The sequence below is a fragment of the Bufo bufo genome, chromosome 4 (genome assembly GCF_905171765.1).
Source record: "Bufo bufo chromosome 4, aBufBuf1.1, whole genome shotgun sequence".
In the NCBI taxonomy this organism is placed as follows: Eukaryota; Metazoa; Chordata; class Amphibia; order Anura; family Bufonidae; genus Bufo; species Bufo bufo.
In genome coordinates, this window is record NC_053392.1 from 105,817,794 (window position 1) to 105,844,586 (window position 26,793).

The window sequence follows — 26,793 nt, forward strand, 5'->3', positions numbered from 1 at the left end:
CGGCAGTGTCTGTTCAGCTTCTTCTCTGTGGGGTGACAGGAAGAGTGGGAGCAGGGGGGTAGCAGGGTCACTAGTGGGGTGACAGGAGGAGGAAGGGGGGGGGGCAAGCAGGGTCTCCCTTCTACAGCCACCCCTGGCTTCCCTGCCCAACCAGACCTATATCGCTCTGGCGCGACTATACCCATCCAATAACAAAACTCCTTGCTGTAAGGAGCTTTGTTATTGGTTATTTCATGCACAGGCAGCATTGCTGCGCTGCCTGCGCCGTTCACAGTGCTCACTGCGCTGATGAATGTGGGGGAAAAGTCTAAGGCCGTTTTCTACTGGACGTTTTTTGCGTTCCGTATACGGAACCATTCATTTCAATGGTTCCGCAAAAAAAAACGGAATGTACTCCGTATGCATTCCGTTTCCGTATTTCCGTTCAAAGATAGAACATGTCCTATTATTGCCCTCAAATCACGTTCCGTGGCTCCATTCAAGTCAATGGGTCCGCAAAAAAACACATCCGTATGTCTTCCGTTTCCGTTCCGTTTTTTGCTGAACCATCTATTGAAAATGTTATGCCCAGCCCAATTTTATCTATGTAATTACTGTATACTGTATATGCCATACGGAAAAACGAAACGGAAACACAACGGAAACAAAAAACCGGAACAAGGGATCCGTGAAAAACCGCAAAACACTGGAAAAGCCATACGGTGTGCAATAGGCCTAAGGCTTATTGGTACGCCTTAGACTTTTTCCAGGGAGTAAAAGACTGCAACTCTGGTGCCACCAATGAAAATAATGAACCCATAAATACAAAGGTAGGCGGCGGGTATCACACAGCCGGTTACCCGGCCTCAATGACAGGGGCACAGCGATCCCACAAACCTCGTCACTTAACCCCTCAGGTGCGGCTGGTTGTGTGATATAGCAGCCATGCCCAAGAAAGTCAAAACTATTACAATCTTAAAAATATATCTCCTATGCAGTGAACGGCGAAACCGAAAAAAATAAAAATAAACACGCTTTTTTTTTTTTTTACACACATGGTATCTAACGGTATGGATCATCGCAATACAAAGTGTTGATATCATGACAACCCTATATAGAACTATATGTATGAAAGCAGTATACCCATGGTCATTGCTTTGCTACCGTTCTGATGTCTCCTGTTACTGGGAGCAGTGACCTATGGGCCCGTGGATCCCCCACTATACATGAAGGAGCCGTCAATTCTGCTTTCTATGCAGGGAGACACCACACATTATTTTTACACATTGACCCACGGACTATCACAATCCATTAGTAACCTTCTCTACATGATGAATGCTCTTTGCTGCAGTGAGACAACCCCTCACTTATAATCCCTGGTCTTCAATTACAGGCAATCACAACTGAACGATAAAGAACTTTCCATTCCCTTTCAGTTTGTGTTTAAAAAAAAAAAAAAAAAATTAGAAACCTAAAGTTATTTTCTACCAATGCCCGTAACATGAAGGTCCGCACTGAGACCTATAGGATCCTTTGTGAGAACATGTATGGGGAGAAGAGGATGAGATTAATGCATACAGAAGGCTTTCACAATGTGATCGATTTGACGGATGAGATTGTAATTTCTCTTCCCACAGAAAACAGTAAAGATTCAAGTGTAGCCATCAAGAGCACAACACATGGGGAAACCAAAAGACGGGCAGATGTCTCACTACTTACTCTGGTCTAGAAGTGCGACACTTTTCTTCTGCATAGGTGGTTACATAAATCGGGCCGAGAAGAACTAAGGGCAAAACCCCTTATCCAACCCCTATAATACCCCCAAAAAGCCCAGGCCCCTCACACACAGGTTATACTTAACTCGCTCCACGACACCCGGGGAAAGTGAAGCCTACAGCATGCTGCAACGTGAACGAGCCTCCCTAGCATCATGGGCGACACTAGGGAGGCTCGTTCCCGTTGCAGCCCGCTATTGGCCGCCCTCCCCATCGATGGAAGTTTTTGATCCGCGTGATGGGGACTAGCAGCAGCGGCAGTTCGGGCATCAGAAGCAACGCGGGTGCCGGGGAGCAAGGCAAGTATAACCAGTGTGAGGGGCCAGGGGATTTTGGGGGGCATTATAGGGGTTGGATAACCCCTTTAAGATTCTGCATGCATATGAGCTGGAAAAAACATTTATAGGGGTATCCCGACTCCTCCGACTGCAGCTGGCCGGGGAAAGAAGCTTCTCAGGGAATATAAATTGCCGCCAGAGATGTCTGGAAGTGGCTAAGGCTACTTTCACACTGGCGTTTTGGCTTTCCGTTTGTGAGATCCGTTCAGGGCTCTCACAAGCGGTCCAAAACAGATCAGCTTTGCCCTAATGCATTCTGAATGGAAAAGGATCCGCTCAGAATGCATCAGTTTGCCTCTGTTCAGTATCCATTCCGCTCTGGAGGCGGACACCAAAATGCTGCTCGTCTGACGATGGAGGCAAACGGATCCGTCCTGACACACAATGTAAGTCAATGGGGACGGATCAGTTTTCTATGACACAATCTGGCACAAAAGAAAACGGATCCATCCTCCATTGACTTTCAATGGTGTTCAAGACGGATCCGTCATGGCTATGTTACAGATAATACAAACGGATCCGTTCTGAACGGATGCAGACATTTCTATTATCTGAACGGATCTGTCTGTGCAGATCCATGACTGATCCGCACCAAACACGAGTGTGAAAGTAGCCTTATTAAACATGTATTATGACTTTTTGAGTTACTCTATGAAATCTCTGTATAGCGCCACCTGCTGTTTGCTCTTATTCTAATTTCTCTGTCCCGCTCACTGAGATGGAAGTACATGCTCAGTTCCATCCTTCAACGGCCACCAGCTGTAGCAGAAAGGACATGCCCCCTAAGCTGACGGCTTGAAATAAATCTAGCAAATCAGAGCAATTATTGAGGAACCTTTGTTAGAAAGGGGTACTCAGGTACTAGATTGTGTGCGATTTTCACCTTTTACATTATTCATGGGATAAACCCTTTAAGCACCCCAATAGCAGCAAATGTGAGAATATAAAAACAGGGAATGACCACACGGTCAGGTTTCCTAATCCAGTTTTGGAAGCTAAAACCAGGAGTGAATTAAAACGCACCCTCAATCTTAGCAAGGCCAAGATCACACACTAAGGGGGCAGATCTATCAAACTGTCCAAACGGAAAACCTGTTGTTATTGTTGTTGCCCATAGCAACCAATCACTGTGCAGCTTTCATTTTGCAAGAGCACTGTAAGAAATGACAGCTACACCATGACTGAGGCTTCCTCTTAGACACTTCTCAGGAGAGAAGTTGTACGCTGCACACTCATTAACGTAGAGGTGATGAGCTGAGGCTCCTCTGCAGGACAGTTAAGGGCCACTTCGCAGATTAAGGGAGCATTCACACGACCGTGTTGGTTTTGCGGTCCGCAAATCACGGATCCGTGTGTTCCGTATGTCTTCAGTTATCTTTCCGTTCTGTAAGTCAAGATAATACGGACGTGGTGCTTCCGTGTGTCATCCGTTTTTTCACGGTCCACAAAAAAATTTAAATGGGACTGAAATGGGGTTTCCTAGAATGTTTTCAGTCCAGGGGTCCGCAAAAAACATAAGACATACGGATGTGCTATCCGTTTTTTACGGACCCATTGACTTTCTATGGGGTCACGGACCGCAATTTGCGGCCATGTATAGGACATGTTCTAAAATAAAAGGAACGGACACACGGAACGGACAGCACATGGATGACAATGAAAGGCCTACCGCAATTTTTGCGGACCCATAGAAATGAATGGGTCCGTGCATTGCACGCATAAAATTGCGGAACGGAAGCGGAAGAAAAACACGGTCGTGTGAATGCTCCCTTAGAGGAGAGCATGATGTAGGGTTGGAGTAAGAGCTATACTAATGTAACCCGGTAGAGAAGGGAACATGGAGTAATGCCAACTCCACACCAAAGAGTGTACAAAGTCACATCCAGAGGTCGCAATAACCCTTGTACAAGCGTCAGACTCCTGTTCAGGCCATTTTACTCCATGGAAAAAGTCTAAGGCATACCGATACGCCTTAGGCCCCTTGCAGACGAGTGTGTCCAGATGAGTCACGATGCGTTGCGGCGAACCCGCACGAGTAGGTACGCAATTGCAGTCAGTTTTGACTGCGATTGCGTTACGTTGTTCAGTTTTTATCGCGCGGGTGCAATGTGTTTTGCACGCGCGTGATAAAAAACTGACTGTGGTACCCAGACCCGAACCTCTTCACAGAAGTTCAGGTTTGGGTTCAAGGTTGTGTAGATTGTATTATTTCCCCTTATAACATGGTTATAAGGGAAAATAATAGCATTCTGAATACAGAATGCATAGTAGAATAGGACTGAAGGGGGTTAAAAAAAAATATATAATTTAACTCACCTCAATCCACTTGTTCGCGCAGCCGGCATCTCTTCTGTCTTCATCTGTGAGGAAAAGGACCTTTGATGACGTCACTGCGATCATCACATGGTCCGTCACATGATCCATCACCATGGTAACAGATCATGTGACGGACCATGTGATTAACATAGTGACGTCATCAAAAGGTCCCATTCCTCAGAACAAGACAGAAGAGATGCCGGCTGCGCGAACAAGTGGTTTGAGTTAAATTATTATTATTTTTTAACCCCCTCCAGCCCTATTCTACTATGCATTCTGTATTCAGAATGCTATTATTTTCCCTTATAACCATGTTATAAGGGAAAATAATAATGATCGGGTCCCCATGCCGATCGTCATCTAGTAACCTTGCGTGAAAATCGCACCACATCCGCACTTGCTTGCGATTTTCACGCAACTCCATTCATTTCTATGGGGCCTGCGTTACGTGAAAAACGCACAAAGAGGAGCATGCTGCGATTTTCACGAAACGCACAAGTGATGCGTGAAAATCACCGCTCATGTGCACAGCCCCATAGAAATGAATGCACCTGCGCGGAAATCTTGCCCGTGTGAAAGGGGCCTTAGGCTTTTCCCTGCCATTCATCAGTGCAGTGAGCGCTGTGAACAGCAAGGGCAGGGCAGCGATGCTGCCTAAAACAACCAATCACAAAGCTCCTTACAGCTGTCAGAGCTTATGGCACACCGCTCTGAAGTGAGGACGAAGTCGTGCGGTCGTTACTGGCAGGTAAGTGGCCTTGCTGTGTGGTGAAATGTAGTGAGGGCCCCAGATCTGAGCGCCTTGTTTTTCCTTGTCCAGCCTGACATGCTGTATGAGCCTGATCCCTATGAACACATATGTGAGCTATAGCGGTGCTCACCCTGTCAGGGACCAGCGCTGCTAGTAGTAACTGTTCAGTAACTCCACAGCTCACCCATAGGTGACGGCCGGCAGCATGGTGAGTGGTGCGTCATGTGTAAACGGTTCAGTTTCCCGCGCAGCTCCTATAGTGCAGGCAGGGTGAGGAGTACAGCTGTTACCCATAGCAACCGGCGATTGCCTGTTCTGTAATTAGAGGAAGCAGCCACAGTCTGTTCATAAGTCATAACCCTGCCAGCCACAGCAATGACCTCTCCACCAGTGCTACCAGTAAAGTCAGGGCGTATCAAGTAACCATGGGGCAGCACATTACCGTGTCAAAGGTATGCACTTTTGAACTACGTTCTCCCAGTTACAGTCTATGATTACTTTGCGCCATACTTTCTATACGTTTTTTCTGCTTGCAAACATATCTGCTTGATGCACAGCAAAAATTAGATCTCAACAGCCCCTGACTAAGCAAAGGTTTACTGCATACAGTGATGTCACAGTGCAGGGATAGTACACCCAGTGATGTCATAATGCAGGCTAGTGTACACAGTCATGTGGCACTGTTGAGGTGGCAGTGGTCTTATGTTTAGTATATGATGTCGGCAAAATGTTAAATTGTCTAAATTTGCTATTTATGCATGGGAGACAGTTCTAGATACTAGTAATGGTTTCCCTGCATAAATAGCCGCCCCTTCGTGTTATATAGGCCTTCGTATCAACTATTTGAATTAGGGTCCATTCACACGTCCGTTGTTTCTTTCCTGATCTGTTCCGTTTTTTGCGGAACAGATCTGGACCCATTCATTTTCAATGGGTCCTGAAAAAAATCGGACAGCTCAATGTCTGATTTTTTTTCAGGACCCATTGAAAATGAATGGGTCCAGATCTGGTCCAGATCTGTTCCGCAAAAAACGGAACAGATCAGGAAAGAAACAACGGACGTGTGAATGGACCCTAACTGTAACTTTGGTACTCCTCATCGACTGAAAATACTCCTCAAAAATGGTAAGAGGAGTATTTTCACTCTTCCTGCAAAAAAAGTAGCACGACCTCTGGTCACATCCTAACTTAACCCCTTAAGGACACAGGGCGTACATGTACGCCCTGTGTATTTTCGATCACTGCCGTGCGGCTGGCAGTGATCGGAGCCCGGTGCCTGCTCAAATCATTGAGCAGGCACCTAGGCTAAATGCGCGGGAAGGGGGTCCCGTGACCCCCCCATGTCGGCGATCGCGGCAAACCGCAGGTCAATTCAGACCAGCGGTTTGCTGCGATTTCTGCATTTTCTATCAGAAACTTTATATTTTATTCCCGCACCCCCAAATGATTTTATGGTGGCAGGAGGTGCAGGGGGAGTGTTGCGGGCGATCCCCCGCCCGCCTCCCCTTGAATAATCGTTGGCGTCTAGTGGGTATACCAGGGTGCCAGCACATTGCTGGCACCCTGGTATAAACGGCTGACATCTGCGATGCGATGTCAGCCGTTTAACCCTTTCCATGCAGCGGTCCGTACGGACCGCTGTATGGAAAAGGTTAACAGCTCAGGGAGCTCCCTCCCTCTTCCATCGGGGGGCTGCTGTGACTTTGCAGCCCCTCGATGGAGAGGGAGAGAGCCCCCAGACAGATCCCCTCCTTACCCTTCCCCGTCTGCGCAGTTCTGGACAGTAATGAGCAGACGGGGAAGGTTCCTATGGCAACAGGACGCCGTCTCAGGCATCCTGCTGTCCATGGTGCTGAACAGATCTGTGCTAAAACGCATAGATCTGTTCAGACAAAGTGTAAAATACAGTACAGTACAATATATATTGTACTGTACTGTATTATACAGACATCAGACCCACTGGATCTTCAAGAACCAAGTGGGTCTGGGTCAAAAAAAAAGTGAATAAAAGTGAAAATAAAGTAAAAATCAAAAAACACATTTAAAAATTAAATTCCCTACACATGTTTGGTATCGCCGCGTCCGTAACGACCCGATCTATAAAACGGTCATGTTACTTTACCCGAACGGTGAACGCCATAAAAATAAAAAACTATGATGAAATTGAAATTTTGCCCACCTTACTTCCCAAAAAAGGTAATAAAAGTGATCAAAAAAGTCGCATGTACGCCAAAATTGTAACAATCAAACAGTCATCTCATCCCGCAAAAATCATACCCTACCCAAGATAATCGCCTAAAAACTGAAAAAACTATGGCTCTTAGACTATGGAAACACTAAAACATGATTTTTTTTGTTTCAAAAATGAAATCATTGTGTAAAACTTACATAAATAAATAAAAAAGTATACATATTAGGTATCGCCGCGTCCGTAACGACCGGCTCTATAAAAATATCACATGATCTAACCCCTCAGATGACCGGTGTAAAAAAAGCAATTTTTTGTCATCTTACGTCACAAAAAGTGTAATAGCAAGCGATCAAAAAGTCATATGCACCCCAAAATAGATGCCAATCAAACCGTCATCTCATCCCGCAAAAAATGAGACCCTACTTAAGATAATCGCCTAAAAACTGAAAAAAAACTATGGCTCTTAGACTATGGAGACAATAAAACATTTTTTTTGTTTTAAAAATGAAATCATTGTGTAAAACTTACATAAATAAAAAAAATTGTATACATATTAGGTATCGCCGCGTCTGTGACAACCTGCTCTATAAAATTACCACATGATCTAACCTGTCAGATGAATGTTGTAAATAACAAAAAAAAAACGGTGCCAAAAAAGCTATTTCTTGTTACCTTGCCGCACAAAAAGTGTAATATAGAGCAACCAAAAATCATATGTACCCTAAACTAGTACCAACAAAACTGCCAACCTATCCCCTAGTTTCTAAAATGGGGTCACTTTTTTGGAGTTTTTACTCTAGGGGTGCATCAGGGGGGCTTCAAATGGGACATGGTGTCAAAAAAAACCAGTCCAGCAAAATCTGCCTTCCAAAAACCGTATAGCATTCCTTTCCTTCTGCGCCCTGCCGTGTGCCCGTACAGCGGTTTATGACCACATATGGGGTGTTTCTGTAAACTACAGAATCAGGGCCATAAATAATGAGTTATGTTTGGCTGTTAACCCTTGATTTGTAACTGGAAAAAAAATATAAAAATGGAAAATCTGCCAAAAAAGTGAAATTTTGAAATTGTGTCTCTATTTTCCATTAAATCTTGTGCAACACCTAAAGGGTTAACAAAGTTTGTAAAATCAGTTTTGAATACCTTGAGGGGTGTAGTTTCTTAGATGGGGTCACTTTTATGGAGTTTATAATCTAGGGGTGCATCAGGGGGGCTTCAAATAGGACATGGTGTCAAAAAAACAGTCCAGCAAAATCAGCCCTCCAAAAACCAAACGGCGCACCTTTCACTCTACGCCCCGCTGTGTGGCCGTACAGTAGTTTACGGCCACATATGGGGTGTTTCTGTAAACAGCAGAGTCAGGGCAATAAAGATACAGTCTTGTTTGGCTGTTAACCCTTGCTTTGTTAGTGGAAAAAATGGGTTAGAATTGAAAATTAGGCAAAAAAAATGAAATTCTCAAATTTCATCGCCATTTGCCAATAACTCTTGTGCAACACCTAAAGGGTTAACAACGTATGCAAAATCAGTTTTGAATACCTTGAGGGGTGTAGTTTCTTAGATGTGGACATTTTTGGGTGGTTTCTATTATGTAAGCCTCGCAAAGTGACTTGAGACCTGAACTGGTCCCTAAAAATTTAGTTTTTATAAATTTCTGAAAAATTCCAAGATTTGCTTCTAAACTTCTAAGCCTTGTAACATTCCCAAAAAATAAAATATCATTCCCAAAATAATTCAAACATGAAGTAGACATATGGGGAATGTAAAGTCATCACAATTTTTGGGGGTATTACTATGTATTATAGAAGTAGAGAAACTGAAACTTTGAAATTTGCAAATTTTTCCAAATTTTTGTTAAATTAGGTATTTTTTGGTGCAAAAAAAATAATTTTTTTGACTTCATTTTACCAGTGTCATGAAGTACAATATGTGACGAAAAAACAATCTCGGAACGGCCTGGATAAGTCAAAGGGTTTTAAAGTTGTCAGCACTTAAAGTGACTGGTCAGATTTGCAAAAAATGGCCTGGTCCTAAGGTGTAAAAAGGCTGTGTCTTAAGGGGTTAAGGACTCAGCCCTATTTCACCTTAAAGACTTGGCCATTTTTTGCAAATCTGACCAGTGTCACTTTAAGTGCTGATAACTTTAAAACACTGACTTATCCAGGCCATTCTGAGATTGTTTTTTCGTCACATATTGTACTCCATGACACTGGTAAAATGAAGTCAAAAAAATTAATTTTTTTGCATAAAAAAAAAAAAAAAACGAATTTACCAAAAATTTGGAAAAATTTGCAAATTTCAAAGTTTCAGTTTCTCTACTTCTGTAAGGCTACTTTCACACCTGCGTTCGGGTGTCCGCTCGTGAGCTCCGTTTGAAAGGGCTCACAAGCAGCCCCGAACGCAGCCGTCCAGCCCTAATGCATTCTCAGTGGACGTGGATCCGCTGAGAATGCATCAGTCTGCCAGCGTTCAGCCTCCGCTCCGCTTGCAGCGTTCAGGTGTCCGCCTGGCCGTGCGGAGGCAAGCGGATCCGTCCAGTCTTACAATGTAAGTCAATGGGGACGGATCCGTTTGAAGATGACACAATATGGCTCAATCTTCAAACGGATCCGCCCCCATTGACTTTCAATGTAAAGTCTGGACGGATCCGTTGAGGCTACTTTCACACTTAGAAATTTTTCTAAGTTATAATGCAGACGTATCCGTTCTGAACGGATGCAAACGTCTGCATTATAGGAGCGGATCCGTCTGATGAAACATCAGACGGACCCGCTCCGAACGCTAGTGTGAAAGTAGCCTAATACATAGTAATACCTCCAAAAATTGTGATGACTTTACATTCCCCATATGTCTACTTCATGTTTGAATTATTTTGGGAATGATATTTTATTTTTTGGGGATGTTACAAGGCTTAGAAGTTTAGAAGCAAATCTTGAAATTTTTCAGAAATTTACAAAAACCCAATTTTTAGGGACCACTACAGGTCTGAAGTCACTTTGCGAGGCTTACATAATAGAAACCGCCCAAAAATGTCCCCATTCTATAAACTACACCCCACAAGGTATTAAAAACCGATTTTACAAACTTCGTTAACCCTTTACGTGTTGCACAAGTTATTGGCAAATGGGGATGAAATTTGAGAATTTCATTTTATTGCCTAATTTTCCATTTTAACCTATTTTTTTCACTAACAAAGCAAGGGTTAACAGCCAAACAAGACTATCTTTATTGCCCTGACTCTGCCGTTTACAGAAACACCCCATATGTGGCCGTAAACTGCTGTACGGGCACACAGTAGGGCGTAGAGGGAAAGGTGCGCCGTATGGTTTTTGGAAGCCAGATTTTGCTGGACTGGTTTTTTTGACACCATGTCCCATTTGAAGCCCCCCTGATGCACCCCTAGAGTAGAAACTCCATAAAAGTGACCCCATCTAAGAAACTACACCCGCAAGGTATTCAAAACTGATTTTACAAACTTTGTTAACCCTTTAGGTGTTGCACAAGATTTAATGGAAAATAGAGATACAATTTCAAAATTTCACTTTTTTGGCAGATTTTTCCATTTTAATATTTTTTTTCCAGTTACAAAGCAAGGGTTAACAGCCAAACAAAACTCAATATTTATGGCCCTGATTCAGTAGTTTACAGAAACACGCCATATGTGGTCGTAAACCGCTGTACGGGCACACGGCAGGGTGCAGAAGGAAAGGAATGCCATACGGTTTTTGGAAGGCAGATTTTGCTGGACTGTTTTTTTTGACACCATGTCCCATTTGAAGCCCCCCTGATGCACCCCTAGAGTAGAAACTCCCAAAAAGTGACCCCATTTTAGAAACTACAGGATAGGGTGGCAGTTTTGTTGGTACTAGTTTAGGGTACATATGATTTTTGGTTGCTCTATATTACACTTTTTTGTGCGGCAAGATAACAAGAAATAGCTTTTTTTGACACTTTTTTTTTTGTTATTTACAACATTCATCTGACAGGTTAGATCATGTGGTAATTTTATAGAGCAGGTTGTCACGGACGCGGCGATACCTAATATGTAAACCATTTTTTTTATTTATGTAAGTTTTACACAATGATTTCATTTTTAAAACAAAAAAAAATGTTTTATTGTCTCCATAGTCTAAGAGCCATAGTTTTTTCAGTTTTTGGGCGATTATCTTAAGTAGGGTCTCATTTTTTGCGGGATGAGATGACAATTTGATTGGCACTATTTTGGGGTGCATATGACTTTTTGATCGCTTGCTATTACACTTTTTGTGACGTAAGATGACAAAAAATGGCTTTTTTTACACCATTTTTTTTTTTTACGGTGGTCATCTGAGGGGTTAGGTCATGTGATATTTTTATAGAGCCAGTCGTTACGGACGCGGCGATACCTAATATGTATACTTTTTTTTAATTTAAGTTTTACACAATTATTTCATTTTTGAAACAAAAAAAAAAATCAAGTTTTAGTGTTTCCATAGTCTAAGAGCCATAGTTTTTTCAGTTTTTGGGCGATTATCTAGGGTAGGGTATGATTTATGCGGGATGAGATGACGGTTTGATAGGTACTATTTTGACATACATGCGACTTTTTTGATCACTTTTATTACCTTTTTTGGGAAGTAAGGTGGGCAAAATTTCAATTTTCTCATAGCTTTTATTTTTATGGCGTTCACCGTGTGGGGAAAGTAACATGACCGTTTTATAGATCAGGTCGTTACGGACGTGGCGATAACAAACATGTGTAGGGAATCTTATTTTTTTCATTTTTAATCAGTGATAAATGTGTTTTTTGATTTTTACTTTTTTTTCCCTTTTTTTTTTACCCAGACCCACTTGGTTCTTGAAGATCCAGTGGGTCTGATGTCTGTATAATACAGTACAGTACACTATATAGGGAATTGTACTGTATTTTACTTACACTTTGTCTGAACAGATCTATGCCTTTAGCACAGATCTGTTCAGCACCATGGGCAGCAGGATGCTTGAGAAGGCGTCCTGTTGCCATGGGAACCTTCCCCGTCTGCTCAGTTGTGGCCACGACTTCGCAGACGGGGAAGGGTAAGGAGGGGGGCTGTCTGGGGGCTCTCTCCTTTTCCATCAGGGGGCTGCAAAGGCACAGCAGCCCTCCGATGGGAGAGGGAGGGAGCTCCCTCTTACTGTTAACTTTTTCCATACAGCGGTCCGTACGGACCGCGGTATGGAAAGGGTTAAACGGCTAACATCTGCACAGATGTCAGCCGTTTATACCAGGGTGTCAGCAATGTGCTGACACTCTGGTATAACCACTGTACACCAACGAATTTTCAAGAGGAGGCGGGCGGGGGATCAGAAACTGCAGAAAGCGCAGCAAACGGCAGGTCTGAATTGACCTGCGGCTTGCGGCGATTGCCGATACGGGGGCGTTGTGACAGGATGCCGGCTGAATGATTTCAGCCGGCATCCTGTTCGGATTAACCCCAGCATCTCCGCAATCTCGATTTAAACTTAGGACTGAGTCCTTAAGGATTCGGGAAATAGGGCGTACCGGTACGCCCTAAGTCCTTAAGGGGTTCTGCACTTTGTTTTAACTGATCTATTCTCTGGATAGATCATCAGCTTCTGATCGGCGGGGGTCCGACACCCGGGACCCCCGCCGATCAGCTGTTTGAGAAGGCAGCTGCGCTCCAGTAGCGCAGCGGCCTTCTCACTGTTTACCGCCGGCCCAGTGACGTCACGACTAGTATCAACTAGCATGGGCGGGGCTAAGCTCCATTCAAGTGAACAGAGCTTAGCCCCGCCCACGCTAGTTGATACTAGTCGTGACGTTTAAACAAAAAGGGTTAAAGGGTTATTCTCATGAAAAATAGTCTGCAGTTGTCAAATAAGCACCTGGATGTGAATACTAATATTAATTACATGTCATTAAAAATTTAGTATAGCCATTGTATCTGCATCGTGCCGCCTGCTGTTTTTCTCTTCTTCTCTGTCCATCTCACTGAGGTGGACACAAAAGCCCACTGCCTCCTGAGCAGCTATAGGGAGACAGCTGTGGCAGAAAGGACAGGCCCCTGAGCTGCACACTGGATATAAATCTAGCCAATGAATGGGGAGATCTCTGGACCCACGCGCAGTAGTTTTGTTAGATACTGTCACGTGCTATATGATGTCTGATTTTCATTTTTTACATTCATTATGGGATGACCCCTTTAAGAATGCTGTTTGTATACTGACCAGAAAGTCAGGGCTGGTTCACAATGATTCAGTAGAGCATACTGTAATGTAATACCGCCACAGCACACACACTACAAAATATACCATGCACAGGCCTCACAGTTTTACAATTAGGAAAACGATAAAAGCCCATTGCTGGGATGACAGTCCTATGACCCCATGACCCTGGGTATTATTAAAGGTTCAGTTCTAACCCAAATAGAAATGCAGCTTCTAAGAAATGGCATACATATAACCTCCAAAAAAAACAATCATTACTAAATATAAGCCCCTGCTATTTTTTTTTTTTATTGATTTTAATATTTTGTGATATTTCATAGAGACTTTGGAGAAATTTATCTTTCCGCCCAGGCGTTTTCTGGGGTAAAAAAAACAAACACGCAATCCTCATGTTGACAACGTTGTAAGACGCCGCTGCACCTGAATCTACAGGCGGAGCTTTTACACTTCCCTTGCCATTGTCTTGAAAAGGGGGCGCGGGGGGAAAGTGGGAGAGTGAATTCTCAGCTGCCGTAGGTTTCAGTCCAGGCGCACAGGCTGCAGGAGAACGCGTCTTATTTACGCTGTGAGGCGATACCACGGACCGGAGTAAAATGCCGGCCTATGATAAATTCCCCTCTTTGTTCTTAGGATTTTGTGGTGTTGTGTACCACTGGTGGCATTATTCATGACGTGCGCGGTGCCGGAGTTTAGAACAGACAGCACACGGACCGAGCAATGACACACAATAGTCCATGGACCAATTTAGAAGTTGTTTTTCCACAAACATTGGTCTGTGGACAAAGTCACAGCAAACTTTGGTCCAACTTTTCCTCAAAACCCATTCAAAGCACTCCAAACCGCACTATAGGGGCCCAATAGGGGGTTTAGGAAGGAGTATGCTGTCTCACATAGCACTTATCGGGAACACACAGTGACATACACACTGTGCCCTGGCTTGCTGCCATCTCTACACTGTCAGTGCTCCTCTCCCCGGTGGCAGGTTAAAAGGTCAGTGGCGGGAACACAGAGGGAACAGGGACTGTCAGCACACACCCCAACAATGGCAGCTACTCAGGGCACTAATATAGTCCGTTTCAGGCCTATATAGGAGGGAGGCAGTGAGGGCCGCAGCAGTGGAGCTACGAGGACCTTCCTTAGCAATGCACATTTAGGCCATCTGGGTGGGTGGGTGAACGCACAGAAGATCCGCACAAATTTCCATGCAGATTTATGTGCGTTTCTGCAACGTATCTGCACTAAAACCCGGAATGTCTAATGTGAAATCAACAGCTGAAACTGCGAAGATAACTGACATGCTATTTATTTGGAAATAGAAATCTGCAAAGTGTACATGAGATTACTGCAATAGCTTACCATACCGTAACGTACTACACTGCGGTTTTTATGCACGCAAATCCTCATGTATTCTGCAGCGTGTGCACTGCTAAGGGGCAATTTCAGAACGATTTTTCTTAAAGAAATTCCCTAAAAGTCTCACACAAAAACATCCCCCATCACTGTGTCTACAGCGACAGCTTCTGAGGAGTTTCAGTCCAGTTTGGCTATCCCTGCAGGCCAGTATGGAGACGGTGATTTCTACTCTGCACAGATGAATGCTCCAGCCTAAACAACCTAGGACTGTATTACATCCCCTCCCCCAATTACAGCACGCACACACAAACCCCCCTCAGATCCAGAAGTAACGCGTCTGTGCCAGCTCCACAGACATAAGGAGGTGACGCGGCATTCTAACACACCCTCGTGGATTCATGGCCACAGGGCACGACCTGTAAACCGGCATGAGGCAGTGGGAGAAATGCTGTCAAACCAGAAGGCGCGCACCGGCCTCCGGTACCTGCACGGTACACACTAGGGAAGGGGACAAATTCTGCAACTAGGTTCAGGTAGACAACAATCTGAGTAAAGACATAAGGGAGCATTCACATGACCGTATGGTTTTTGCGGTCCGCAAACCGTGGAAAATACTGATGTGGTCCACGTGGCATGCACATTTTGTTGCAGACCTATTGACTTCAACGGAAATACAGATGCGGAGGGCAGTCAGAAAGCACCCATGTACTGTCCCCATCTGTATGTCCGTTCCACAAAAGAGAGGACATGTCCTGTACTTTGCCGCAAAATGCGGTGGTCACACAGACCGCATCAGTATTCTGCGGAGCAACGGTTTGCAAACTACAAAATTCATAGCGTCGTGTGAATTCTCCCAAATAGTAAGTCATATGGGTCACAGGATGAATGACAGGTCTGACCCCTCCATGCCTCTAACGCTCATTCCCAATTATCGCCTGCTCGTTTGCCGCATTTGTATGAGGACAAAACTATCTTTACTACGATCGACCTCATACAGAATAACTGCTGAAAAACAATGATAATTCATGACGTATAAATGACGCATCACCTAACAAATGAGTGGGCTGATTTACCAGATCTCCTACTTAAAAGGTAGAGATTTAGCAAACTGGTGTACAGTAGAACTGGCAGTGTTCCCCGTAGCGACCAATCAGATTTCACCTTTCATTATTCAGAGCTCCTTTGGAAAATAAAAGATAGTGAGTGACCAATCAGAATCTATGGGCACCTCAGCCAGTTCTAATTTACACCAGTTTGATAAATCTACATATATATACATACACTGCTCAAAAAAATAAAGGGAACACTTAAACAACACAATGTAACTCCAAGTCAATCACACTTCTGTGAAATCAAACTGTCCACTTAGGAAGCAACACTGAGTGACAATCAATTTCACATGCTGTTGTGCAAATGGGATAGACAACAGGTGGAAATTATAGGCAATTAGCAAGACACCCCCAATAAAGGAGTGGTTCTGCAGGTGGTGACCACAGACCACTTCTCAGTTCCTATGCTTCCTGGCTGATGTTTTGGTCACTTTTGAATGCTGGCGGTGCTTTCACTCTAGTGGTAGCATGAGACGGAGTCTACAACCCACACAAGTGGCTCAGGTAGTGCAGCTTATCCAGGATGGCACATCAATGCGAGCTGTGGCAAGAAGGTTTGCTGTGTCTGTCAGCGTAGTGTCCAGAGCATGGAGGCGCTACCAGGAGACAGGCCAGTACATCAGGAGACGTGGAGGAGGCCGTAGGAGGGCAACAACCCAGCAGCAGGACCGCTACCTCCGCCTTTGTGCAAGGAGGAACCGGAGGAGCACTGCCAGAGCCCTGCAAAATGACCTCCAGCAGGCCACAAATGTGCATGTGTCTGCTCAAACGGTCAGAACCAGACTCCATGAGGGTGATATGAGGGCCCGACGTCCACAGGTGGGGGTTGTGCTTACAGCCCAACACCGTGCAGGACGTTTGGCATTTTCCAGAGAACACCAAGATTGGCAAATTCGCCACTGGCGCCCTGTGCTCTTCACAGATGAAAGCAGGTTCACACTGAGCACATGTGACAGAGTCTGGAGACGCCGTGGAGAACGTTCTGCTGCCTGCAACATCCTCCAGCATGACCGGTTTGGCATTGGGTCAGTAATGGTGTGGGATGGCATTTCTTTGGAAGGCCGCACAGCCCTCCATGTGCTCGCCAGAGGTAGCCTGACTGCCATTAGGTACCGAGATGAGATCCTCAGACCCCTTGTGAGACCATATGCTGGTGCGGTTGGCCCTGGGTTCCTCCTAATGCAAGACAATGATAGACCTTATGTGGCTGAAGTGTGTCAGCAGTTCCTGCAAGACGAAGGTATTGATGCTATGGACTGGCCCGCCCGTTCCCCAGACCTGAATCCAATTGAGCACATCTGGGACATCATGTCTCGCTCTATCCACCAACGTCACGTTGCACCACAGACTGTCCAGGAGTTGGCAGATGCTTTAGTCCAGGTCTGGGAGGAGATCCCTCAGGAGACCGTCCGCCACCTCATCAGGAGCATGCACAGGCATTGTAGGGAGGTCATACAGGCACGTGGAGGCCACACACACTACTGAGCCTCATTTTGACTTGTTTTAATGACATTACATCAAAGTTGGATCAGCCTGTAGTGTGTTTTTCCACTTTAATTTTGAGTGTGACTCCAAATCCAGACCTCCATGGGTTGAAAAATTTGATTTCCATTTTAAATTTTTGTGTGATTTTGTTGTCAGCACATTCAACTATGTAAAGAACAAAGTATTTCAGAAGAATATTTAATTAATTCAGATCTAGGATGTGTTATTTTTGTGTTCCCTTTATTTTTTTGAGCAATGTATATAAATATATATCTATATATATATCTATATATATCTATATACACATACACACACACACATACTGTTCTAACATCTCTCCAGCGCCGTTGGTCCTGCTCTCCTGCTGATGGTTGCTTACAAATAGTGGTGAGATGCCAGTATATTACTGGGGCAGTGAACGGCTGTAGCAGTCAAGGGCTATACACCTGCCCGTCACTCTGACAAGCACCGTGACATGCACTGTGGTGCCAGCCATATACCGGCAGGCGGCAGTGCACAGAGAGAATGAGCTAAAGGGGTTGTCCTACAAAAAACAAACATTCTACAATTTTCAAACCAACAGACGGATCTGAATACTATTGCAATTGCCTGTAATTAAACATTTTGTATAGCCACTGAGTTATTCAATAAAATATATCTGTATAGCGCCACTAATTTTCTTATTTCTTTGTCCTGCTCACTGAGAAGTCTGCACATGCTCAGTTCCATCTTTCAACTGCCCCCTGCGCTGTGATAGGGAGAGCTGAGGCACGCCCCCTTCGCTGTGATAGGGAGAGCTGAGGCACGCCCCCTGCGCTGTGATAGGGAGAGAGTTGCCGCTGAAAGTACACGCCCCCTGAGCTGTCAGCATGATATAAATCTAGCAGAGCAATGAATGGGGAGATCTCTGGATCCATGTGAGGTGCAGGGCTGGTTCTAGCTTTGTTAGCTATACTATATGATGTCTGATTTTCATTTTTTACATTATTCATGGGAGAACCCCTTTAAGTATGACTTTATTTTAGACCGCTCAGGGGTTTTGTGCAGGATTCCGAATTATTACAGATAACCCATTTAACAAGTCTTTGTTTTCCTACCTAATAACTATGACTATAATTTGTCAAGTGGAGGTTGACCATTTATCCCAATTAGATGGTTCCACACATACAATTCTAAGGCCTCATGCACATGGCTGTTGCCATGAATAGACTTTACGCTCTCCCTGCTGCCCTGTGCTTTGTGCACACAACAGCAGGGAGCTGACCATGGCAGCCAGCCTCTCATGTGCCCCCCAGCCTCTGTTCCGCCCCCCCCAGCCTCTCCCCCTTATCAGCCCCCTCTGGTAACTCAAACCCACCCCTCCCTCCCCAGTATTAATCATTGGTGGCAGTGGCCACAGGGTCCCCCCCCCATCATTGGTGGCAGTGGGCAGTTGCGATCGGAGTGGGCTCCGATCGGTTACCATGGCAGCCAGGAGTCACGCTACTGAAGTCCTGGCTGCCATGGTATGTTAGTGAGCAGCATTATACTCGCGTGCGCCGTGGCCGCCGGACGCTCCTTCTCATAGGTCTGTGCGGCGCATTGCTATAAGCATTAGCAATGCGCCGCACAGACCTATGAGAAGGAGCGACCGGCGGCCACGGCGCACGCGAGTATAATGCTGCTCACTAACATACCATGGCAGCCAGGACTTCAGTAGCGTGACTCCTGGCTGCCATGGTAACCGATCGGAGCCCCAGCATTACACTGCTGGGACTCTAATCGGAACTGCCCACTGCCACCAATGCAGAGACTTAAGAACATTCCCGGCACCCGACCTCTGACAGGACGCCGTGATCCGTGCGATTAACCCCTCAACTGAGGGGTTAGTTGCGGCGTATCGCAGCGTGCAGTCATAGGGGCCGGGATATGGCCGGCACATTCATTGGTGGCGCAGTGGCCACAGTCCCTCCCCTCCTCCTCCTCTGTTCTCATTGGTGGACAGCGGCAGCCGCACACAGTGGGGAGGGAGGGACTCCCTCCTTCTCCCTCCACTGTGCCGGGCCGGCTCAGGAGAACATGGTGCGCGCAGAGAGCGCGATCATATCGCGGTCCGGCGATATGCACAAAATCCATATCGTGGCACAAATTTATATCGCATATCGCCTATATCGCCGACCCCTAATTCAAATGATCGTTTTTTTCTGCATCCGGTCTGCAATTTTTTGAGGAGGATTGAATACAGACCCATTCAATAGGTACAAAAACAAACAAACACGAGAGGCAAATTAAAGACCATGTCCTGTGGGATTGCCCATTATGTGGGCTGATAATACGCCTCAAATGACATGCATAAATGTGTGAAGCAAACCCTGGAAAAAAGAGGGGTTTGTGGCAGATTGCATCTTTTAAGTGATCGTACAGTTTTTACCAGCAGATCTCCCCATGTAAAAAGGGGGTGAGCAGCCGACAAAATCAATGTCCTTACATGAGGCGATTGAATGTAGAACCTTCCCTGTGAAAGTGAAAATAAAAAGAAGCGCCGATCACCTCTCAATCGGGCAATCCATTGTACAGTACTGTGCAAAAGTTTAAGGCCGGCATGGAAAAATGCTGCTAAGTAAGAATGCTTTCATAGTTTAAATTTATTCTGCAGCAGAACAACGACCCCAAGAGAGTCATTAAGAAGTGTCTTCACTCCACAGAGCCCTGATCTCAACATTGAGTCTGTCTGGGATTACATGAAGAGACAGAAGGATTTGAGCAAGCCTCCCTCCACAGAAGATCTGTGGTTAGTTCTCCAAGATGTTTGGAGCAACCTCCCTGCCCAGGGTGAGCACATCAAATACTGATTGGATTTCTATTTCTCTTTGATACACTTTGCATTTTGTTAATTGAAAAAAAAATATATATATATATATATATATATATATATATACATATATATATATATATATTATACTTAACATTATTTTTTAAATCGTTCTTACTTTGCAGCGTTTTACGCACACCTGCCTAAAACTTTTACACAGTATTGGACATTTCCCAGACATGAGAAAGCATCAGTGATAGCTCCACCGACAGAGGATCCACCACAGTGAGACAGACCACCGCTTCTACTTTTCTAGATATTTACTTTTAACACCTCTAGTAATTCTGCCCAGTCATCACACCTGCCCGCGGGCTCTTTAAAGGATAACTGTCACATTTAGACCCCAATTTCAATTTTCATGTATGTAGTTACTAATAACATGATATTCCAGAATCAGTTACTATTAGACTGACTTACCCCATATTTAATAAGATTCAGCCCTTAGCAACCAGTCTGCATAAAACTGCAATTTCACTATTCAGTTAAGATGGCCGCCACTGCCCTCACCCTGAGGCTAATCCCGCCTGCCCTCACTAGCCAGTAACAATAGCCCCCAAAAGTGTCAGTAACCAGAGCCCTCCCCCCTAAAGGGTTAATCTCCTGCAGCACAAAGGGGTCCTCTCACCACATGTTGCTTTCATTTATACACTGAGCAGATGGCAGATCTCCCTTCCCTGGTCTGCGCTGCTTCAACTCTGCATTCTCCAGCTCTGCTGAGTGAGGGAGCGTCTGCCAAGTGCAGGGACAGGGAGAAGTGCACACAGCCCAGGCACTGTTATCAGCTGCTGGGGAGGACCTGGCTTTAATCATTTACTTACAGTCCCTGGCTGTCAGTAATGTGACCTTGCACGCTGCGTAGAGATAGACGGACCATGCCTAGCAACCCTATTTTAAGCACAGGTAAAAGGCAGTACAGGGAACAAAAATGTGGAATTAAGGGGTAATTGAATACACAGTGAAAAGTTGAAATAGGGCCACCAAGGAGATATTAATCACCACAATCCAATACTCCCAAAAATAAATAAATATTATATATATATATATATATATATATATATATATATACATATATATATATATACACACACACATTGCAGATGGTACACTGGGGCAGTAACTCAAGCTTCCAGACATCTCACAGGGGTTCTTGGCGGTTTGTTATTTGGGCATAACTGCAGTCTGAGGCTCAAATCTGAAGCTTCCTCTGCCCACACGTATGATCCGACAGCACCTTCTGTAAGGAACACATCACAGCTGTGGCATTAGAGTTTGCCTCTGGCAGCTTTTGAGTTAATCGGGTTTCCCAGGATTGGAAACACGGCGCCTTTCTTCCATAACTCCTCCTCTGGGAGCCAACAAATATCCAAACATAAAGTGTACATATACATGGCATGCCCAACGCTCTGCATGTGGGCAAAGCTGGCACACAACCCATATGGCATAATGCAACATCAAAGCCCTCCATGTACCGCCATGGAGGTTTCCCATTGGCATAAGCTGCTCAATAATTGCAATGATCGACAGCAGCAGGTGCCCGCAAAGTGGCAGATACATTTCACGGTGGTTCTTAGGTCATGTGACCGTTCCAGCCTATGTCTAGTGATGATCGCTGGAGGGGCAGACGGGTCAGTGACCACCATACTTCAGATGGCGGTCTAATACACTCAGTGCTCACAATGGTGACAAAGGCAAAAGGGGCACAGCCATCACCGGGGCGTGTAACCCTAGTGACAACGGACCTGAAAATGGTCTTATTTTATGCATTTACATAGCACTGTACAGAGATGGTCATCGCCCACATCAGTCCCGCTGCCCATCAGGGCACAATCTAAATTCCAAATGAATCTATCAGCCGCGAGGGAGGTAATGGGGAGCATCCAGAGAAACCCCCAGACACAGGACAGATTAGATTAATTCTTGCAGATGTTGTCCTTGGCTGGATTTTAAGACAGGACCCAAAAGCTGTAAGTCAACAGTTCTAACCACTGGTATCAATGGAGGGGCATCAGACGGCTATAGTGAGGCACCAGTCAGCTTACCACTGAGCCGCCAATATCAATAGTAGGGCGTCAGACAGCTAACTACGGAGCCGCCGATAAATAGTGGGGCATCAGAAAATTTACCACTGATCCACTGGTATAAATGGAGGGGCATCAGACCTCTTACCACTTAGCTACCAATATAAATAGTGAGGCACCAGTCAGCTAACCACTGAGCCGCCGATATCAATGGGGGGGGCATCAGACCGCTTACTGGTCAGTTGGCCATAACTAGTTGCTACATCAGTCATAGGAGAGCTGGAGTACTGATGGCAGGGGTCGGTCATCCGATGGGTGATGTGGTCACTGGGGACGACAACCGTCTAACTATATAGTCAATACTGACTGAGGGGATCACTCACCTGATGTGCTAAGTGGGGGTGACCCCCGTCTGATATCCATACAGTCAGTATTGATGAAGATTGTAAGTGGTGACAACAATCTAACTAATCACACAGTCAGTAATGATTGAAGGGGTGATGTGTGATGTGGTCAGTAGTGATCTAAGACAGGCATGCTTAACCTGCGGCAAAACTACAACTCCCAGAATGCCCTAATAGCTGTAGGCTGTCCAGACATGCTGGGAGTTGTAGTTTTGCAACAGATGGAGGGCATCTCTGATCTACATCACTATTGACTATATGACTAGTTAGATGGTGATCACCCCACATCACCCGTCTGATGACCTGGCATCATCTGGGGAACCACCCGATCACATAGTGCGGATCTAGGGGGCCAGTCATGCAGCAGGTTCATACAAGGCACCTGATGATGTACACAGGGAAGGACACGTTATCACGTAATATTAACATGAACCGGACACGTCTACCAGGCTAACATGACTGGCACCTAACAAGAGGGCAACTTTGGAACAATACTTTACCCCTGGCACACAACCACCGCGCGCACTTTACCCCTGGCGCACAACCACCGCGCGCACTTTACCCCTGGCGCACAACCACCGCGCGCACTTTACCCCTGGCGCACAACCACCGCACGCACTTTACCCCTGGCGCACAACCACCGCACGCACTTTACCCCTGGCGCACAACCACCGCACGCACTTTACCCCTGGCGCACAACCACCGCACGCACTTTACCCCTGGCGCACAACCACCGCACGCACTTTACCCCTGGCGCACAACCACCGCACGCACTTTACCCCTGGCGCACAACCACCGCACGCACTTTACCCCTGGCGCACAACCACCGCACGCACTTTACCCCTGGCGCACAACCACCGCACGCACTTTACCCCTGGCACACAACCACCGCACGCACTTTACCCCTGGCACACAACCACCGCACGCACTTTACCCCTGGCACACAACCACCGCACGCACTTTACCCCTGGCACACAACCACCGCACGCACTTTACCCCTGGCACACAACCACCGCACGCACTTTACCCCTGGCACACAACCACCGCACGCACTTTACCCCTGGCACACAACCACCGCACGCACTTTACCCCTGGCACACAACCACCGCACGCACTTTACCCCTGGCACACAACCACCGCACGCACTTTACCCCTGGCACACAACCACCGCACGCACTTTACCCCTGGCACACAACCACCGCACGCACTTTACCCCTGGCACACAACCACCGCACGCACTTTACCCCTGGCACACAACCACCGCACGCACTTTACCCCTGGCACACAACCACCGCACGCACTTTACCCCTGGCACACAACCACCGCACGCACTTTACCCCTGGCACACAACCACCGCACGCACTTTACCCCTGGCACACAACCACCGCACGCACTTTACCCCTGGCACACAACCACCGCACGCACTTTACCCCTGGCACACAACCACCGCACGCACTTTACCACTGGCACACAACCACCGCACGCACTTTACCCCTGGCACACAACCACCGCACGCACTTTACCCCTGGCACACAACCACCGCACGCACTTTACCCCTGGCACACAACCACCGCACGCACTTTACCCCTGGCACACAACCACCGCACGCACTTTACCCCTGGCACACAACCACCGCACGCACTTTACCCCTGGCACACAACCACCGCACGCACTTTACCCCTGGCACACAACCACCGCACGCACTTTACCCCTGGCACACAACCACCGCACGCACTTTACCCCTGGCACACAACCACCGCACGCACTTTACCCCTGGCACACAACCACCGCACGCACTTTACCCCTGGCACACAACCACCGCACGCACTTTACCCCTGGCACACAACCACCGCACGCACTTTACCCCTGGCACACAACCACTGTCCAGAACCATTGGCAGAACAGTACCAACCCAATGGTGGGCTCGCTGGCACCACTGACATCCCATAACTAATATATTAGACTATTTTTAACTAAAAGTATGACATGTGCAGGACTTTACTAGACTTTGGGAAGCTCCACACTTGTCACTGAGACACAGAGCTGACACTCTACCACGGGGTAACACTAGTGACTGCCAAGACAGCTGCAGACTTCACAGCTGAGCCACAAGAGCTAGCAATCTAATGGCAGGAGCTAGTCACGTCTTCCCCAGCACACCTAATAGCATGTAGGCACCTCCCCCCGTCCGCCATGGGCACAGGCCCGTAAGAAGGGGAGGGGGGTCCCGGTATGACCGGGTGGCGGGAAGCCCCAGTCGCCTCCTCCCCCAGTTCCCGCGCTCCGGCCTCCATCTTATTCTACACCCGGCTCACCTCCTATGGACATTCCGGGTCTTCTCCTTCCTCCTGTCTACCCGGTCCTCCCGCCCGGGGGGGTCAGGGAACGGTTCCCGATACACCTAGTCCTCGGGTGAGGGGCACAAAGGATCCGGCGGGAGGGGGGTTAATACCCCAGCAGCCCAGGCCCCAGCCTGACGGAGAGCGCTACTATAGATAGTCGTATGGATATATTATATTGCCCGCTGTAGGCGGGGGGTGCGGGGGGGTCAGGTAAATATAAAATAATAATAATAATAGGAATAACCCCCGGGCCGCGCCTGGCAGGGAGCAGCAATCCTAAGCCGCCATCTGGCGGTATCTCGCTCACCGGAATGGCGCCGTCGCTTGTCCGGGGAACGAGCGCCCTCTGGCGGAGACAGACCGGGAGATTGCGAGGGGGCGGTGTCGATTTGATCGCCATGGAAACGGGCGGGAGAAGGGGAGGCGTTACCCGTACGATCACCATGGACCTGAAGGGGCGGTGTCTGAGTATCACCATGGTAACTAAGCAAAGCCCTAAAACTGGCCGTATCGCCATGGTGTCGAGCTAACGGAGACACTTCTGGAAACGACAGTAGCCCACGCAGAGATTTTTATAAGAATAAAAGCAAATTCGTCTTAACGCCACCGAAACGCGCATGCTCACTCAGGGGGGCTCTCGCGCATGCTCACACAGGGGGGCTCTCATGTTCTCCGCGCGCATGCGTGGCAAAGCCAAGGTTGTTTATGATGCTAAAGACTTAGCGCGCATGCGTAAATTTCAACCCTGCCCAGCCGATAGGTCACTGGGTTGTCATGGTAGCAGAAACGTCAAGGGCGATAGAAAAGAGTGAACGCAGGCTGCACAGTGCTGCCATCTACTGAAGCAGTAGCCGCATTACACATAGGTCTCAGCAAAAAACGGTGCAGAAAGAAAACGACGTATTTTGCTAAAATGCAGACTTTCCTTATCTTCACCCGGATACTTTCATATTTCTTGGGTTGTACTGTTTTGTTAGAATTTGTAGCAAAAAGTAAATCTATCGGGTCCAAAAATTGCATTGTAAAATCAAAACGTATATCTGTTCTGAAGTAGATTTTTCTACAAGGCTCCTCAGTGCACGTTGAAAGGCAGATAACATTTTCTAAATGATTCAATGAACATTTTTGGGGTAAGAAAAAACAATAGCTTAATTTATATAGCGCCAACAAATTCCGCAGCGCTGTACAATCAGATGGTTCATGTACAAAGAGTCATAACTAACCGCTTGCAAGAGCTTACAATCTATTCGATGGGGGTGAGGGGAAAGTTCCAAACCATCACTTGCGACAACATTTGTGACTTTTCTACGGCTTTTCTACCCACTTTGTTTTGTCCAAAGCCTTCTATGGATGAACTGAAGTCCATGGGCCTCATTTATCAAAACCAATGGCCTCCAGTCACAGTGCAGCTTTCATTTCCTAGACCGCTCTGGAAAAACGAAACCAGCAATGTGATTGGTTGATATGAAGAAGAGTTAAAATAAAATCATGGCTGCTTCCTTCCACAAAATAGTCCTTCACCCGTCCATGGGTTGTCAGGGGTATTGCAGCTTGCTTTATTCACTTCTGTGGAGCAAAGCTGCAGTACCATGCACCACCTGTGGACGGGTGTGGTGCTGTTTTTGAAAGAAAGAAGCCATGTTTTTCTAATCCTAGACAGCTCCCTTAGGGCTT

The 26,793-nt window shown here is 46.4% G+C and overlaps 1 protein-coding gene across 1 annotated transcript in view; it reads right to left on the reverse strand.

Moving 5' to 3' along the window:
- Window positions 1-25,445, reverse strand: part of STAG1 (stromal antigen 1) — a 172,036-nt gene extending 146,591 nt beyond the window's left edge. The window contains exon 1 of the mRNA XM_040427600.1: window positions 25,093-25,445. The gene's annotated coding sequence lies outside the window, so the exon portion shown is untranslated. The remainder of the gene's footprint in view (window positions 1-25,092) is intronic.
- Window positions 25,446-26,793: the final 1,348 nt, after the last annotated feature.